Source organism: Aotus nancymaae, unplaced genomic scaffold (genome assembly GCF_030222135.1).
Source record: "Aotus nancymaae isolate 86718 unplaced genomic scaffold, 86718_ANA_hifiasm-v0.15.2.pri h1tg000009l, whole genome shotgun sequence".
In the NCBI taxonomy this organism is placed as follows: domain Eukaryota; kingdom Metazoa; phylum Chordata; class Mammalia; order Primates; family Aotidae; genus Aotus; species Aotus nancymaae.
Genome location: NW_026988420.1, coordinates 7,718,361 through 7,736,898, shown reverse-complemented (window position 1 = coordinate 7,736,898; position 18,538 = coordinate 7,718,361). Strand labels below are relative to the sequence as shown.

Here is an 18,538-nt window from a genome sequence, read left to right as displayed (position 1 = left end):
AACGGCCTTTTTCTCTGGTGAAACTTTAGGAAGTCAACCAGATATTAGGTAACAGCACTGAATGAAAAGGTGTATTGTATTTGAAACTCTAGATTGCTTTGAGGGATATAACACACTTTTATTTTTTTTCCTGCTTCCACTAAGTGATAAGGGATGGGAACAGAGCAGGCATCAACTAGAACACTAAAGAAGTTATGGAAATATCACTGCCTTGTAAAACTGCAGCACGTCTGCAGCAGTTAAATGACTCAGATGTGCAAAGCCTCTGGTTAGCTACTGTTGGCTCAAGATAAAAACCTTTTCTTGTGGGTCTGGGCAGTAGGATAGATGGAAGTGCTAGGTAGGTTGGATGGAAAGGGAACTTATGAATGGGCATGTCAATAAATGCATAAAATACATCTCTATACTAGTATCAGTTTAAACTTATCTGTAAACTGGTATTAGGAGGTGTCCTTGTCTGGCTAAGATTTCTGGCTCTATTAGCAATTTGGATCTCTGCTGAACATCACCTTAAAAAGCAGGTGCACTTTCACTTAAAGGTACCTGGAGCTGTTGCCTGTTATACTACACCGGAGAGGTCAGCCTTAGTGCTGTCTGTTAAGCTTTCGTATCCTAAAACACAGAGTCATTTTGGAAATTTTGGTTTTCTCAAACCATACTAATACCTATTTGATATTTGAATTAATGAGAGAAGAAGAAGGCATTTTCATCAAAAAATGTGGAAATGGATTCTGGCACATGCTGTGGTCAAAGTGAATTATTTTTGCTGGGCCGTTGGGAAAACCACTTGACATCTCTGTACAGTACCTGGTTTTCACCTCTGTGTCTGTACTATGAAGAGATCTTATTGCAGCATAGATTTTCTGAGATGACCCCAATTTTGGATATTTATAGTTCTTACACATTATTTAAATGCCAGAGAAATGTGAATATTTCAATATTTTAGTATCTAAGCCATATGTTTTATTAATTTTTTCATGACGAAACTTGTGGGTCTTTTTTGTTTTTTAACAAAAAAGATTTATTGAGATATAATTCACATGCCATAACAGTCACCCATTAAAAATTGTTAGTAATTTCACAGAATTGTGCAACTATCACCACAATCTAAATTTGGAACATTTTATTATCCCATAAAGAAAGCTCTTACCCATTAGCGTTGTTCCCCACTTTTCCCTCCCCACAGCCCTTGGCAATCACTGTTCCACTTTCAGTCTGTAGATTTGCCTATTCTGGATATTTCAAATGAATGGAATCACGTACTCTGTGGTCCTTTGTGACTGGCTTCTTTCTTTTAGAATAGCGTATTTGAGGTTCATCCATGTTGTTGCCTGTCTCAACAGTTTATTTCTTTTTATTTCTGAATAATGTTCTATTGTATGGCTATACCACATTTTATTTCTCCATTCATCAGTTGACAAACATTTGTCTTGGGTCCACTTTTTGGCTATTATGAATAACACTGCTACAAACACTCGCATACACATTTTTGCATCATATATTTTTATTTCTCTAGGGAATGTACCTAAGAGTAAACTTACTGGGTCATATGGTAACTCCATTTCCTTGCAGAAGAATGGGATTGTGATTCCTAGAGAATGCCAGGATCTGCAGCCTGGGTGACCTCTGCAATGGCTATGGAGTCCTCATGGTCCAGAAACTATTGTGGAAGTCATCACAGGATGGACCCTAAAGTGACCCCATTATCCCAGTCTCTTGATGTTTACCTCTTTCTCTCTGACCTGGGTGGACACTGTGACTTGCTTCCAACCTATTGAATATGACAATAGTGATGGGATGTCACTTTGTTGATTACGTTACATTACATAGGCCTCTACATTAGTAAACTGAAGACTCTCCTTGTGGCTTGATGAAGTACACAGGTATGCTGGAGAAACCCATGTGAAGAGGAACTTCAGGTGGCCCCTGAAACCTGAGGACAGTCAGCAAAGAGCTGAGGCCCCAGTCACGTAGCTGCAAAGAGATGAAATCTTCAACAACTGGGATGAACTCAAAAGTAGATTCTTCCCTAGTTGAATCTTTGATAAGAATGTGGCCCAGCTAATGCCTTGATTACAGCCTTGTGAAACTCTGAGCAGAGGACCAGCTGATTCATGCCCAGACTTCTGACCCACGAAGACTGAGATAATAATATGTGGTGTTTGTGTAGCTAAATTTGTGGCAATTTGTTATGCAACATTAGAACAGTCATACAGAAGTCGAGGATTTAGTTCCATTATATAATCTGGGCTGGAGGCCACTGAGTTTACTTGTCAAGGCAAAGTTTCTGTTTACCTATCAGTATGATTACCCCAAAAGATAAACTGCCATATAGATGTTCAAGTATGTGCTTGGTTGCTATAGAGTAATCTATACCTCTGGGGTATGCTCTAGAGTATGTGCTTGGTTGCTATAGAGTAATCTATACCTCTGGGGTATGCTCTAGAGTATGTGCTTGGTTGCTATAGAGTAATCTATACCTCTGGGGTATGCTCTAGAGTATGTGCTTGGTTGCTACAGAGTAATCTATACCTCTGGGGTATGCTCTAGAGTATGTGCTTGGTTGCTACAGAGTAATCTATACCTCTGGGGTATGCTCTAGAGTATGTGCTTGGTTGCTACAGAGTAATCTATACCTCTGGGGTATGCTCTAGAGTATGTGCTTGGTTGCTATAGAGTAATCTATACCTCTGGGGTATGCTCTAGAGTATGTGCTTGGTTGCTACAGAGTAATCTATACCTCTGGGGTATGCTCTAGAGTATGTGCTTGGTTGCTATAGAGTAATCTATACCTCTGGGGTATGCTCTAGAGTATGTGCTTGGTTGCTACAGAGTAATCTATACCTCTGGGGTATGCTCTAGAGTATGTGCTTGGTTGCTACAGAGTAATCTATACCTCTGGGGTATGCTCTAGAGTATGTGCTTGGTTGCTATAGAGTAATCTATACCTCTGGGATATGCTCTAGAGTATGTGCTTGGTTGCTATAGAGTAATTTATACCTCTAGGGTATGCTCTAGAATGGGAAAATAAGGATGGCAGAAGAAACAGAGTTCCACTCTGTCTGCTTGACTCATATAGGAGTCTCTACAAATCCTATTCCAAAAAGAGTCACTAACAGATCAGAACACAAGAGGAATGATAACTCATATAATCAGAGCTACTATTTATTAGGCACTATGGGACTGAGAGGATATACATGAAATTGAGGCTGTGCCCTGATACAGCTCATGCTATACAGTAGTTATAATTTATCTAGCTTGCTGTGAAGCTATAAGCTTTCACTTGATATTAGTTTTCTCTTATACTACTTTAGCCAAATAATAACAAAATAAGTCCAGCCTGGTGAAGACCACTTCTATTTTTGGAACTTACTTAGGATAATTCCATTTTACTTAGTCATTCATTTCTATATTTAACAGCCCTATCCTCAGAATTTTAACTTACAGCTTATTTAATCTATTAAATTAAATCTATTCTATTAAAACCTGCTTTTTTTTCTACCTGCCTCTAGACAGATGGAAACAGCTGATGATGTGACTTTCTTGACTGTGGTTGTCATGTCATTTTGTCTTGTTACATTTAATTCCTGACTGACTTAACTGAGGACAGTAAGGTGGATTTTAACCTGTAGCACAGGGATACATGTGGAGTGTCCTTCACTTCCTTGGTGATCTGACTTTAATTTCAAGCATTTTAGAGATGACTCAACGTGCAGTAACTAATATGAAAAGTCATGCTGCTTATAACATACAGTGAATAACTAACCAGACTTACCTCAGATGACTTGTAAGTTTCCTAGTTGGGAGAATGAAGCAATTTAAAATTGATGGGAAATGAATGCCCAAAACCCAGTAGAGTAAAAGATTTAAGAATCACTGAAATTTTCATCTTCCATGTCTCATATCAGTAGGCAGATAAAAAGCCAAATTTTGTTCTGCTGAGGATGGAATCAACTCTGGTTCCCCTTATATTTGCAACAGTGCCATCGTCCTGTCATAGGAAACAGAGATGAAATGGATGGAGTAATTTTTTATGTGATGTATTTCATAGAACAGTTTTGCTAGGAAATAAGTAAAGATTATTTGGACACAGTAGGAACAGCTCCTTCCATGAACAGGGTCTCATCACTTTTTTTCTATATCTATAAAACAAAATGTCTAATTACACTCATATGGAGCAAATAGAACAGTGAAGGATGTTTATATTTAGATAGTCGATTTCATTTACTTTTAACAATTTTTTTTTTTTTTTTTTTGAGACGGAGTTTCGCTCTTGTTACCCAGGCTGGAGTGCAATGGCGCGATCTCGGCTCACCACAACCTCCGCCTCCTGGGTTCAGGCAATTCTCCTGCCTCAGCCTCCTGAGTAGCTGGGATTACAGGCACGCGCCACCATGCCCAGCTAATTTTTGTATTTTTTAGTAGAGACGGGGTTTCACCATGTTGACCAGGATGGTCTCGATCTCTTGACCTCGTGATCCACCCGCCTCAGCCTCCCAAAGTGCTGGGATTACAGGCGTGAGCCACCGCCCCCGGCCAACAGTTATTTTTATTGACAGTTGTTAATGAAGTATTTTCACCTCTCTGTGATGTGGGACATTACGTGGTGATGTTGCCTTACTTCTCCATTCCACTGCCCATCTCTCCAGCTCTGCAAGAGAAGACCTGGATTCTCTACTTACTGGTCTGCACTTACTCATCTTGGCTATTAGTAGGAACATTCTGGGTGGGAAGTACTATCTTGGTTGCTTTTCCCATTGCCTAGGTCCTTGGCCCCCCTTGACTTGGGAATATCTCTCTACCAACCCTTGGTTCTACAATTGTAATTCCAAATGCTTCGCAGAGCCTTTTCACAGAGGTAGTATATACTTGTTAATTTGGACCAAAATAGTAATAAGCTAATTTTACATTACAGTTATCAATTGTAAAATGCTCTGTAGAGCAAGGTTTTAAATAAATAAGTGTAAATGCATACGTTGTCATTAAGATTAAACCGACATAGAGCTGATTCTAAGCATTTTGCTGTTTATTTCTTCCTCTTAAGCACAGGCTGCACTAAGTAGTTTTCATAGCATTAGCCCCACCTATTCCAGTTCAGTCTGTGCTGTTACTTGTTGCTCACGTGTTAAATACCACATTAACACCTCGTTGATATTTCCACAAGTAATATCAATGACAGAGCTGGACTTAAATCCTCCTGCCCCGGCCTCCCGAAGTGCTGGGATTCCAGACATGAGTGTCAAGCTGCGCACTGCTGACAAGGCCGGGATCCAGCTCCCGCGCCTGTCTCCAGCCTGACATCGAAGCCCACCCCACAGGCAAACACCTCGCCTCCGCCCCCAGCCCCCGCCCGGCTTGCGGCTCTCCCCACTTTCCAAGCTCTTTGTACCCGCTTGCCATCAGCTGTCCCTTCCTTCAGCACTGCCTTTGCAGGCGACTTGCTCTCCTCCATCGAGACTCAGCTCTTTCACGAAGCCTTTCTCGACCTCTGTAGCCGTGTGAGGTCTCACCCCCTAGGGCAGCTCCTCCTGCTCCAGCTAGATGGCGGACGGTGACAGGAGCCTGCTGAGGACACTGTAGCTGCACCCTGCCTGCACGCCCCCAACTTCTCCAGTCTTCCCCTTTTGCAGGCTGTCCCTTTATTCTGAAATGACCTCTGTTCCAGGCCAAAACACTCTTGAAACTGTTCATGTCATAACATGCTCTGCCGGGTGGTGTGGTTTCTTTCCCAATTATCCCCACTCCTCCCTTAGGCTATTGAGCTAGAGGGGCTCAGAGGGCGCTTCCCAGGGCTCCACTCCAGCAACCTCTGGACTACAGGATCACTCAGGAAATATGTGGACAGTACCGCGCACCTCCAGCAGCAACTCCCTGGGCCCCCTGTACAGTATGGTCCACGTCACAGGGTCCCTGGCTAGTGCCTCGTGGACCCATCCAACCTAGTGGAGATGAGGTGCTCAACAGATACATGTTGCAAAGGAAATACAGGAGGGTAAAGAGGGGAAGCAGGACTCTTTCAAGGGAGGTGGTGGGTGGGCCTTCGAGGTTTAGGAGTTGGCCCCCGGCGCTCCAACTGCCCCGCCCCTCCCCGCCCCACCGCAGCGCCTCCCGCACCCCACCCCACCCTACCGCACCCTACCCTGTCTCTCCCCGCTCCGCCCCACCCCACTGGCCCCGCGTGCCACGCCCCCTCCGCGTCGCCCCACCCCCCCAGCCCCGCCTCTGCCCGGTCGCACTCCACCCTCCCCGCCTCGCCCTGCCCTCCCCACCTGCCCGGCCCTGCCCTCCCCACCTGCCCGGCCCCGCCCGGACGTGCCCACCGCTCACCTGTAGGCCCAGGGAGAGACGCTGCGCAGGTTGGTGGGCGGCCGGAAGCGGCGATCGGCGGATCTGCCCCCTGCCGGGCAGCTCGCGTTGCGCGCCTGCTCGCGCGGCCCCAGCTGCAGCGTGTGGTGGAAGGCGCTGAGCACGCCGGCCGCCAGGAGCCCGTACAGCTGCTCCAGGAGCTCCTCCGGCCGGTCAGCGCAGCCCCGCGGCCGCGCCGGGCGCCTGCCCGCCCTCGGGGCGCCCCCGCGGCCCAGCCCGGCGGCAGCACCAGCAGGAAGCCGGCCACCAGCATCCAGACCTGCGGGACAGGTCACGCTCAGGGCCCGCGCGCGCGCCGGAGGAGCCCGCCTGCGCCCCGCACCCGTGTCCCGTCCGCGGCGCCCGGAGCCCGCGGGCGCCTCCCTTCGCCCCGCAGAGCCGGAGGCCGGCCCGGAGGATGGGAGCCGCGCGGGCTGGCCCTCGAGCACCATCCCCGCCTGCCCGCCGCCCGCGGGGTCCCCGGGGCCCAGCCCGGCGCCGGCCCGCGCGCCCCCGGCCCCCACCGCCACGGCCTCCCCGAGCCGGGGGCCGCACGGGGGGCTGGTGCGGGGCGCGCGTGCACGTGTGCGTGTGCCTGCCAGGCTGCTGCGCCGCAGGCTGCGAGTGCCTGTGACCCGCCGCGCCCTCACCCCTGGGCGCGCCATCCTTGCGCCGCCGCCAGCGAGGGGGCCCCGGAGCCTGAGACGCCCGGACCAGCTGCCTCGCAGACCCATCCACGCCCCCGCGCCTCGTCATCCGCCCGCCCCCGCCAGCCCGCGCGGGGTCCGGGACCCGCTTTTCGGAGAGAAGCCCCCTGTGGCCTTTCCTTGTACCCGGGGACGCGGACCGAGGAGCTGACTGCGCGAGGTCGCCGCCAGGGCTCATGACACAGAGCGGCTCTGCACCCTTCGCCTCCAGGAGCTGAAAACATTTTGTCACTTGTGCGGTGTACTCACCAGTGCCCCTGACATCTTCTTTCCTGAAAACGCTTTCAGATTCGCGCCGAGATGGGGCGACGCGGCGGCTTTTTAGTGGAGTAACCTGAAGGGCCACGCAAACTGGGGCCCCCAGCCGCAAGTATGCGGCGGGCCGCGGGGGTCGGAGGGCCTGGGGTCGCGCGTTCCGGGCCTGTGCTGCGCCGCGCGGGAGGAGGAGAGGGCTGGCCCTGCCGGGCGCGGGTGCGGGCCCGACTGGCTGAAGGAGGAGTGGGGACTGGCCTGGAAGTCTCCGAGCAGAAAACTGGGGCCGACAGGATGGAGTTGGGGGAGGCCAATTTTGGCTCAGAGAGATTTCTCTGTTAAGGAAAGCAGTCCAAGAATAGAACAGGCCCCTGCGAGAGGACGCACTCGGACCCAGAGGGATTCTCCTTAGAGCTACCTCTTTTGAGATTCCGTACTTCGAGGAAATTAAAAAATCTCTATTTTTAATAAGGTGGGAGGAGGCTGCTTCTCCTTTCTCCTCAACAACGTGAAATGATCCTGTGCCTCTATCCAACAAGTCTACAACAAAGCACTGAATACTTCCCCTACTGTCCCTTTCATGGTGGTTCTTGGGTATCTCTGATGACGATGTTGGAGAGTTCCTGCTCCCTGAAAACTCAGTTCTAAGTGCAGGCGTGAAATGAGCCTGGTAGTCTGCGAATGAAAAAACTAAAATGAAGAACTATATCGTACTTCATAACACAACACAACTTGCTTGCTTGTTCATTCTGCAAGTAAATGCTTAATGCTTCCTAGGTGGCAGGCTAATGAATATGATTTTAAAGCAGTCATGCTTTGAAAATAAACAACCCATCCCAGCTGTAAGCTTTTTGAAAGTGTACAAAATATGTAATTGATGACTCCCTAAATGGTTTGCAGCTTTGGTATTTGAATTGTAAACCATTAGTTAAACTACCTTTCAGTTATGCTTTGTAGGAAAAACACTTTTCTAGGCCTTGAATGTTCTGTAACTAAGGAGCTTAGTAATCTAGTTACTCCTGAAAATCTCACTGAAATCTCCAGTTTAAGCGATTTAAGCAATTTACAGCTCTTGGCAAATATTTGTTTTGGGTTATAAAACACTGTTTTTCTGACTAGTAAATTGTTCATGTTCTTTGTTTCCTTTCCAGTAAAATGGAAATAAAGGTTTCAGTACTCAAATACTGCTTATTTTTATCGGAAATAAGGAAACGTGGAGGCTTTTAAGAAGTATCATGAGAACTTCATAGAAATAGTCCGTCTCATTTCAGCATCCGTTCCTGTATGAGGTGACGTGGTACCAGGCTTAATTCTGCATGTTATTCAACAAAATCTTTTCCACTGTCTGCTAGCATGGCAACTTCTCTTCCCCCCGAGCCCCCGAATTACCTTGGAAGTGGGAAGGAAAATTTTTACTTTCCAGCAGTTTTCATTTTGTGAAAGATCACAAATGACTGAAAAATGCTCACCCATTTGGTAAAACAAAGTTCATCCTTGTGAGACTAATCAGTTGAGAAAAAGTCTTATAAATAGGTGTAAGTGTTTATGAGTTCCCCTCAAATTTCAGCATGTTTATGAAGATGCAAAATAAGCATGTTCATAAGTTCAAACCTAAGACAAGTGAAAAAAAGGAAACAAAATACTCAAAAGCAGGCGCACCGTGTTCCCTTAAAACTAGCACATCAGCAGTGTGGTCAACGAAGGCTCAATTGGAAGCCTCTCCAGTCCCTCTCTCATCCCCTGGTTTACTCCGCACCCCCAATACCAGCACAGCTGCAAGACTGCTTAGCATGGGCCAAGCTGCTGTGGAACATCTTTTAAATCATCCTTAGGCACCGTAACTCCAAAAGCCGATGTGTGGTTGGCTACTTCCATACTAATCTTGGGTTACTGATGTTCATATCTCCCCAAACCTCTTTCTCTCCCTTAAAGAGTGGCCCCTGGGTGCTCCTGCTGATAGCGCTCCTCACTGCTGTCACCCTCCTGGTCACTCCCTTGATTCACTGATTTTAGCACCTGGAGCTACCACTATTCCTGCTGATCATTCCTGACACCTTAACCTGCACAGAGACATTTAACACGCTGATTTCCAAGTGACTACGTTAGTTCAATTGTCTTTATTTCCCATCTCTTCTCAACTATCAAGTCATATGGTCAGATCCAAGGTTTCATCATCACAAATAAATGCAACACATCCAAACATCTGATTTCAAATACCCTATTCCCTGACACAGGTGCCTTCTATTTTCACCCACTCCTGCCATTCTCTGCCGCCATCCAGCCTTCTCCCACTTCTCACTAACCATTCCACTCTTGAGTCCTTACCTCCTTTCTTATCTAGTTTAGATTTCACAGTTCAACACTGTCACCACACCCTTGTAAACACCCTTACTTAATCCCTTTCTTCTTTTTCTCTCTGTGGTACTTGCCTAGAATCCCATCTCAACTCTTAAAAATCATACAACTGGGCTGGGCCCAATGGCTCACGCCTGTAATCCTAGCACTTTGGGAGACTTGAGTTGGGTGGATCACCTGAGGTCAGGAGTTCAAGACCAGCCTGGGCGACATGGTGAAACACTGTCTCTACTAAAATAGAAAAAATTAGCCAGGCGTGGTGGTGCATGCCTGTAGTCCCAGCTACTTGGGAGGCTGAGGCAGGGGAATTGCTTGAACCTGGAAGAGGGAGGTTGCAGTGAGCCGAGACCACGCCACTGCACTCCAGCCTGGGCAACAGAGCGAGACTGTCTCAAAAAAAAAAAAAAGAAGCATACAACTGAGCTGAGTAGACTCAGTACTGATTTATGACCACAAGTCTTAGATTAACATTCAACATAAGTATCCTATTACACCTCTGCAGTTATGGTCTTCTTCCAGTATCACTGATCTGCATACTCTCTCTCCTCAGATCTACTGCCCATTTCCTTCCTCCCACCTTCCACAGACACAGATGAGAGCTTTTACTTTTCTTCCAACCACCAAATGCACTAGCTTACTCACACCCAGTCTGATGTCTCCCACCTTCTTTCCTGATGCATTTGATAAACCCTTTCTTGACCCCAAGTCCCACTCGACTCCCCTTTACAGCAAGTGTTCTGAATTTTTATTTTATTTTATTTTTGAGACAAAGTTTCACTCTTATTGCCCGGGCTGGAGTGCAGTGGCCCGATCTTGGCTCACTGCAACCTCCACCTCCAGGGTTAAAGCTATTCTCCTGTCTCAGCCTCTTGAGGAGCTGAGATTATAGACACGTGCCACCACGCCCAACTAATTTTTGAACTTTTAGTAGTAGAGACGGGGTTTCACCATGTTGGCCAAGTTCATCTCGAACTCCTGACCTCAGGTGCTGGGATTATAGGCGTGAGCCACTGAGCCCAGCCTTGATTAGCATTCTTTTTCTATTGTTTCGTTTTCAACCTATCTGTACCTTTAGATAGTCACATGTCACTTACCAACAGGGATACATTCTGAGAAATGTGTTGTAAGGTGATTTCATTGCTGTGTGAACACCCGGGATTGTACTTAAACTGAGTATTGACTACAACTGGGGTCTATGGTGTGTAGTTTAGGCTACAAACATGTACGACATGTTACTGTACCACATACTGTAGGCGACTATCTAAACGTAGAAAAGGTACAGTAAACATGTGGTGTTATAATCTTATGGGACACCATCATATATGTGGTCTGTGACTGAAATGATATTACATGGTGCAGGACTGCATTTAAAATGTCTCTTGTAAGTAACATATAGTTGAGTCTTGTTTTTTAATAGTCTGATAATCTTTGTCACTTAATTGGAGTATTTACGTTTGCTGTATTAACGTAACTAGCATTTACTAATTATTAATATAACTGTTTGCTTTTTATAATTACTAATGTAATGTAATCACTAATGTAATCGGGTTCAAGTCCTATCTTGCTGCTTGTTTTCTTTTTGTTCATCTGCTCTTTATTCCTTCACTTCTCCTTTACCTGCTTTTCTTTGGATTAATCAAGCATTTTTTATCTTTATGTCTTGTCCTCCATTCGCTTTTTATTTTTATTTATTTATTATTTTTAGACACGGGGTCTTGCTCTGTCATTCAGGCTGGAGTGCGGTGGTGCCATCAGAACCCACTGTAACCTCCGGCTCCTGGACTCAAGCCATCGTCCAGCCTCAGCCTCCGAAGTCCATGCCCAGCTACATTCGCTTAAAAAAATAAAAACAAACTTTATTTTGAAATAATTGCAGACTTATAGAAAAGTTGTAAGAAGAGTACAAAGGAACTCCACATACGCTTCACTCAGTTGCACTTTGTTAACCTTTCTCCTCATTGCTTTTTCAGTGTGCTTTCTTCTGAACCACTGAGCCACTGAGTTGCAGCAATCAGGACCCTTTGTCTCACAACACCTCAGTGTGTATCTCTCAGGAACAAAGACATTCACTTAGGTAACCATAGTGCAATTCTAAAAATTGAGACATTTTACAGATACTTATATAGATGGTCTCCAGCTTATGATTGTTCAACTATGATTCTTCAGCTTTGTGATGAGCTTATTAGGACTTACCTTATCATTAAATCCTACCCTATGGTAAGTAGAGGAGCATCTGGATTTAATGATAGTTTGAGTTATGATTTTTCATCTTTGTGACCAGTCTATCAGGGTAGTAAATGCATTTTCAACTTGCAATACTTTTAACAATGGGTTTTATCAGGACACAGCCCTATTATAAGTTGAGGAGCATCTGTACATTCCTATTCCCATTTCACCAGCTGTCTCTATAAGGTCCTTTAAAGCAAAATTCCCCAGTCCCGGATCTCATCAAGGATCATGCATTGCATTTTGGTGACATGTCTCTTCGGTCTTCCATCTTCTCCTCCCCTCCCCCTCCCCTCCCCCCCCCTCCCCTCCCCTCCCCTCCCTTCCTTGCTCCCTTCTTTCTTTTCTTTTCTTTTTTTTCGTCAGAGTCTCACTGTTGCCCAGGCTGGAGTGCAGTGGTGCAATCTCAGCTCACTGCAACCTCTGCCTCCCAGATTCCACCGATTCTCATACCTCAGCCTCCCAAGTAGCTGGGATTACAGGCATGCACCACCAGGACCAGCTAATTTTTTGTATTTTTAGTAAAGACAGGGGTCTCACTATGTTGGTCAGGCTGGTCTTGAACTCCTGTCCTCAAGCAATCCACCACCCTCGGCCTCTCAAAGGCTGGGATTACTGGAGTGAGTCACTGCACCTGGCCTGCTTCAGTCTTCCTTTATCTGGAACAATTCCTCGGACTTTTTTTGTCTTTCATGGCCTTGATATTTTTGAAAAGTACACGCCAGTTATTCTGTCAAATGTTCTTCAGTTTATGAGGCTTCTTCATGATTCGGATTAGGTTCTTTTTTTGGCAGGAATATTGATGAGGTAATCTTGGATCTTTTCCGTGCCTCATGTCAGGAGGCACAGGGGTTTTATTCATCCCATTACTGGCTGTGTTCACTTTGGTCATGATTAAGGTCCCACTAGGTTTCTCCAATATAAAATCACTGTTCTTCCTCTTATAATTAATAAGTGATTCATGGAGAAAACTTTGGGGCTATGTAAATATGCTACTCTCATCAAACGTTCCTTCACTTGCTTTAGCAATCAGTGATGATTCTTGCTTGGATTCATTAATATTGTGGTGGTTGCAAAGTGGTGATTTTTATTTTATTTATTAGTTATTATTTATCTGTGTATTTATTTTCAGAGACAGTGTCTTGCTCTGCCACTCAGGCTGGAGTACAGTGGTGCCATCATAGCTCACTGGAGCCTCGAACTCTTGGGCTCAAGTGACTCTCCCACCTCAGCCTCCTGAGGAGCTGGACCTACAGGCACTCGCCACTGTGCCTGGCTTATTTTTTAATTTTTTATAGAGACAGAGTCTTGCTTTGTTGCCAAAACTCCTGGCTTTAAGTAATCCTTCTGCCTCGGCCGCTCAAAGTGCTGGGATTACAGGCTTGAGCCACTGCACTTAGCTGATTTTATCATTCTTTCCATTTTCATTAGTTATACTATTAGATTTTTAATTATACATTCTGCAAAACACTTCTTATTATGCTCTACCACTGTCTGAATGACACAAGAAACTTCATTTAATACCCAATCCTAATCTTTGGACTAGTATGATCAATATTTTATTTTTATGTATGTTAAAACCCCACAAGGCATTATTATTGTTGTTGTTTTAAATAGTATTCTTTTATATATCCCCATATCTTTCTGGTGCTCTTCATTATTTTTTGACTTTGTCATCAGTTTCTGTCATTTCATGCTTCTTCCTAGGATCATCTTCCTTTAGCCTGTAGAACTTTTAGCATTTTCTATAGAACAAGTCTGGTAATTAATTTTCTCAAATGTTGCTTGTCTAAAGTCTTTTTTTTTTTTTTTTTTGAGATAGAGTCTTGCTCTGTTGCCCAGGCTGGAGTGCAGTGGCACAGTCTTGGCTCACTGCAACCTCCGCCTCCTGGGTTCAAGCAATTCTCCTGCCTCAGCCTCCTGAGTAGCTGGGATTACAGGCGCCTGCCAACACACTGGGCTAATGTTTGTATTTTTTAGTAGAGATGGGGTTTCGCTGTGTTGGTCAGGCTGGTCTTGAACTCCTGACTTCAGGCGATCTGCCCATCTTGGCCTCCCAAAGTGCTGGGATTACAGGCATGAGCCACAGTGCCTGGTCTGAAAAGTCTTTAACTTTAAAGTTTATAGGATATATTCACTGGAATAGAATTCTAGATTGGCAGAGTTATTTTTTTGTTGTTGTTTTTCAGCACTTAAAGATACCATTCTATTGTCTTCTGGTTTCCAAGTTTTTTATTGAAAAGTTAGCCATAAATCTTATTAATGCTCCTCTGAAAGTACTGTGTCCTTGTAATTCTGGTTATCTGAAGGACTTTCCCCGTGTTTTTAGCTGTTTGAGCACAGTGTAAGTACAGCGTAGTCTTCTTTGTATGTCCTTGGTGTTCACTGAACTTCCTAAATCTGTAGCTTGATGTCTTTTAACAATTTAGGGAAATTGTAGCCATTCTCTCTTCTAATGTTAGTCTTACCCCACTCTCCCTTCCACTCCTTTCATGATTCCTATTGTAATTATTTAAACTCTTGACTGTGTTCCAAGTGTCTTTTATCAGCTGCTTTATGTTTCCAGTCTAATTTCTCTTTGCTTTAGTTTGGATATTTTTCTATTGGCCTATTCACTAATTCTGACATCTGTTGTGTCTGGTACATTTTCAATCCATCCAAATAAGTTAATTTCGGATATTGTGTCTTTCAATTTTAAGTTGTCTATTTGAATCTTTTTTGCAGATTCCAACATTTAATTGAAATTTTCCATCTTTTTATCCATTTTATTCATTTAACACACTAGTTATAGAGTCCTTGTTTCTTAAATCCATTATCTGGATTATGTAGGGGACTGCTTCTCTTTATGCTTTCTCTTGATTGCTGGTGATATTTTCTTGACTCTTTGCACTCTAGTAATTTTCTTTGTTACATGCCAAGCATTGTATATATAAGAACCATAGAGACTGCAAATGATACTGTTACCATAGAAAGGTCCTCTTTCCTCTGTGAGGCAGACAGGATTCAGGACTAATTACTTCAATCCAGCCAGGGATTGAGCTGAGATGCAGGGTCTCCTTCTGTTGCCCAGGCTGGAGTGCAGTGACACAGTTACAGCTCATTATAACCTTGAAGTCCCGGTCTAAAGTTATCTTCCTGCCTCAGCCTCTCATGTAGTGGGGACTATAGGTGCATGCCACCATGCCCTGGCTAATTTTTTAATTTTTTGTAGAGAATGGGTCTCACTTATGTTGCCCAGGCTGGCCTTGAACTCCTGGCCTCAAGCAATCCTCTTGCCTCAACCTCCAAAAGCACTGGGATTACAGGCATGAGCCACCTCACCCAGCCTGGGCTGGAGTTTTTGCAAGGGTCAGTCCACTCTTGATTCATGTTTGTCCTTCTAGACTTTTGACCAGGAGCTTAGAAGATTTGTCTCCTCAGTTGAGAAAGACAGAAAGAGAGTCAAGTTGGCCCCTCCATGTTTTGAATTTAGATCCTTAGCCTCCTGCCCCCATGCAGATTCACAAATAGCAAATACCTTTTAGAAATTTTTTCAAAATGGAGTCTTGCTCTGTTGCCCAGGCTGGAGTGCAGTGACACAGTCTTGGCTCACTGCAATCTCTGCCTTCCAGGTTCAAGAGATTCTCGTGCCTCAGCCTCTGAGTAGCTGGGATTACAGCTCACTAAATTTTGTATTATTTGGGATTATGCCTGCCTAATTTTTGTATTTTCAGTAGGGACAGCATTTTGCTATATTGGCCAGGCTGGTCTCGAACTCCTGACCTCAAGTGATCCACCTGCCTTGGCCTTCCAAAGTGCTGGGATTACAGGTGTGAGTCACTACACCTGTCCCCAAAATAGCAAATATCTTGAGGGTAGACTAAATAACAAATATCTTGTGGAAAGCCCTTCCCTCTAGCAGGACATTGTCCCCTATGGACTATGGGAGATTTAAGCTTTTAAAAGCCTCCATCCAGTTCCCCAGCCTGATTCAGCATGACCCCACCTGAAACAGCACTCCAGCAAATGCCCCATGGTGGAAAGCCAGACAGACGTTTGGGGCTTCTATAAGTTTCCAGTTTCTCATACCAACCCCACGTGACCACCAAAAGCTCTGCTAGTTTTTCTTTCCTCTAGATGACGCCTTTTCCATGGGGGAAAGCCTAGCTCTTAGCCCATGTCGTCTCCAGAAAAACAGGCAGGATCAGCAGTTTATTTAGCAATGGCTCTTTCCTCTCTGCAATTTTAGTGTTGTTGCTTCCACAGCTCTCCAGAGACTTTGAACATGATTTTTGCAATGATTTGGTTTTTTCCTCCTAGCTGCTACAGAGGCCTTCTGTGACCTACTGCATCCTCCTCAGAAATGGAATCTTGAATCCGGACACTTCCTAATCACTTGTTGCTCTTCTCAGTCTCTTCTGCTGAGCCATCCTTTTTCTCCTTTACTCACGAGCATGCTGTTTATATTTCTTTTCTCTATCCTCCCTCTCAGAGCTAAGTGATCTCATTCAGTTTCATGGTTTTAAGTATGAAGTGTACATAAATGGTTCTCACATTTCTACCTGTAGCCCTCACCTCTTCTGTGACCTCCAGATTTTAAGGTCTAACTGCATTCTCTGTATCTGAAAATTGAATGCTTAAGAGACAAATTTAACATGGCTAAAACATATCTACTTATTCCCCCCAAAATCTATTCCTTCCTTTTTTTCTGAGATGGAGTCTCGAACAGTCGCCTAGGCTGTAGTGCAATGGCGCGATCTTGACTCACTGCAATCTTTGCCTCCTGGGTTCAAGCAATTCTCCTGTCTCAGCCTCCCTAGTAGCTGGGACTACAGGCATGCACCACTACACCCAGCTTTTTTTTTTTTTTTCATTTTTAGTAGAGATGGGGTTTCACCATGTTGGCCAGAATGGTCTCAATCACCTCACCTCATGATCCGCCCACCTCAGCCTCCCAAAGTGCTGTGATTACAGGTGTGAGCTACCGCTCCCGGCCCATTCCTTTCTTACTAAAAAGACAACACTAGCCACTCCGTTTCAGCCACAAATTTTGGCATCATCTTTTCTTCTCTTTCCCTCACAATCCATGTCCAATCTATTAGTAAGTCTTCTCAGCTCTGTCTCCAAATATATGCAGAATCTGACCAGTTTCTCACAATTTCCATTGCTAAAAACCTGGTCTCAATTGCTTTCACCTCTCACTCAGGCTACTGTTAGCAGTTTCCACTCTTCTCCTCCATCCCATGCCCACTTCATCTTCATGGTGACCAGTGTGATGACTGGTTTCTAAAGGTTAAATGACAGCACTTCACTCACCTCCCTTGCATGCAACCTTCTAGCGGCTGTTCTATGGTAACTAGAGTGAGACTTGCTGCTCCTTCTGCCCAGAGCACTGCCTTCTCCTCACCATTCTAGTGTTAATACCAAGGCCACCTCTATTTAGACCTCCTCCTCCATAATCACTACCTATTGCATTACTCCATTTTGTTCTCTTGACTATAATTAATAATTACCTAGAGTCCTTTAAAAATATATTTTCTGGGCTGGGCGCAGTGGCTCACCCCTGTAATCCCAGCACTTTGGGAGGCCGAGGTGGGCAGAGTTTGAGATCAGCCTGGCCAACACGGTGAAACCCTGTCTCTATGAAAGATACAAAAAATTAGCTGGGCGTAGTGGCACAGGCCTGTAATCCCAGCTACTCGGGAGGTTGGCAAGAGAATTTCTTGAACCCAGGAGGTGGAGGTTGCAGTGAGCCAACATTGTGCCACTGCACTCCAGCCTAGGCGACAGAATGACTCTGTCTCAAACAAACAAAATATACTTTCTATCTACCCCACCAGATTTAAGCTCCTTGAGGGCAAGGTATAGTTCTTGTTCACTACAGTATCCCCCACATCTTGAATGATTCTCTGCACATACTGGATGTCTAGTGTATTTGCTGGATGTCTCATGTATTCAAGCACAACCTACTTTGGGAGCAAGGAGTGTGGTCTAGTTTTGGTTTTCCTTCCCCGCATCTAACAGTAGCATGCACTCTGCACAGACAATGGTAAATAAGATTGAAGGGTCCCTTCTCTTTGGTATAGTGTTAGAGATAAGCTACTTCTTCTGACTTCCTCATCATTGTAATTCCTCTGCAGACTCCAGACCAGCCAAACATATTGCTAAAGAAAAATGCAGGCAGTCCTGCCCTCACCCCTCTAAGTCACAAATGGGAAAAGCAGTCTGAGTTGTTACTGCTCTGTGCTGTTAGTGCACACCACTGGGCTGAGGTAGAAGGAACTTGGGAAAAGAGCGCTAGGGTTATGGTTTGGTGTTTTATCTCATTACCCTTTATGCTGCTTCCAAAGCATAACTGTTTTAATAGTGTTTCTAATCCCTCTGAGGCAAATCTTCCAAAGAATTTCCAGACTCCAAGCAATTTAAGTTTGAATCTAAATTAGTTGTGCCTACGTCCACACAGCATTTAAGCTGCAGGTCATAAAATCAATGTGGCGATTCCACCACTAGCACATTGTTTGAATGAAATTACAGAAAATATTAGCATGTACTGCAATAATAAGGGCAAATTTTTATGATTACATGCACATATATGTACTAAGTTGTGTTATGAAATTTATTTCTTCCTGTGTGTCAATGTTTTCAAAAGGTAAAGAAGTCACTGGCCTGAAGTA

At 44.9% G+C, this 18,538-nt stretch overlaps 1 long non-coding RNA gene across 1 annotated transcript; it reads right to left on the bottom strand.

The window, feature by feature from the left end:
• Positions 1-1,014: 1,014 nt before the first annotated feature.
• On the bottom strand, positions 1,015-6,387 carry LOC105710355 (uncharacterized). The gene is made up of 3 exons (XR_001105767.2): positions 6,328-6,387; positions 3,776-3,991; positions 1,015-1,974 (listed from the first exon to the last, which is right to left on the bottom strand). It is a non-coding gene; the product is annotated as an uncharacterized LOC105710355 (long non-coding RNA).
• Between the last annotated feature and the right edge of the window lie 12,151 nt (positions 6,388-18,538).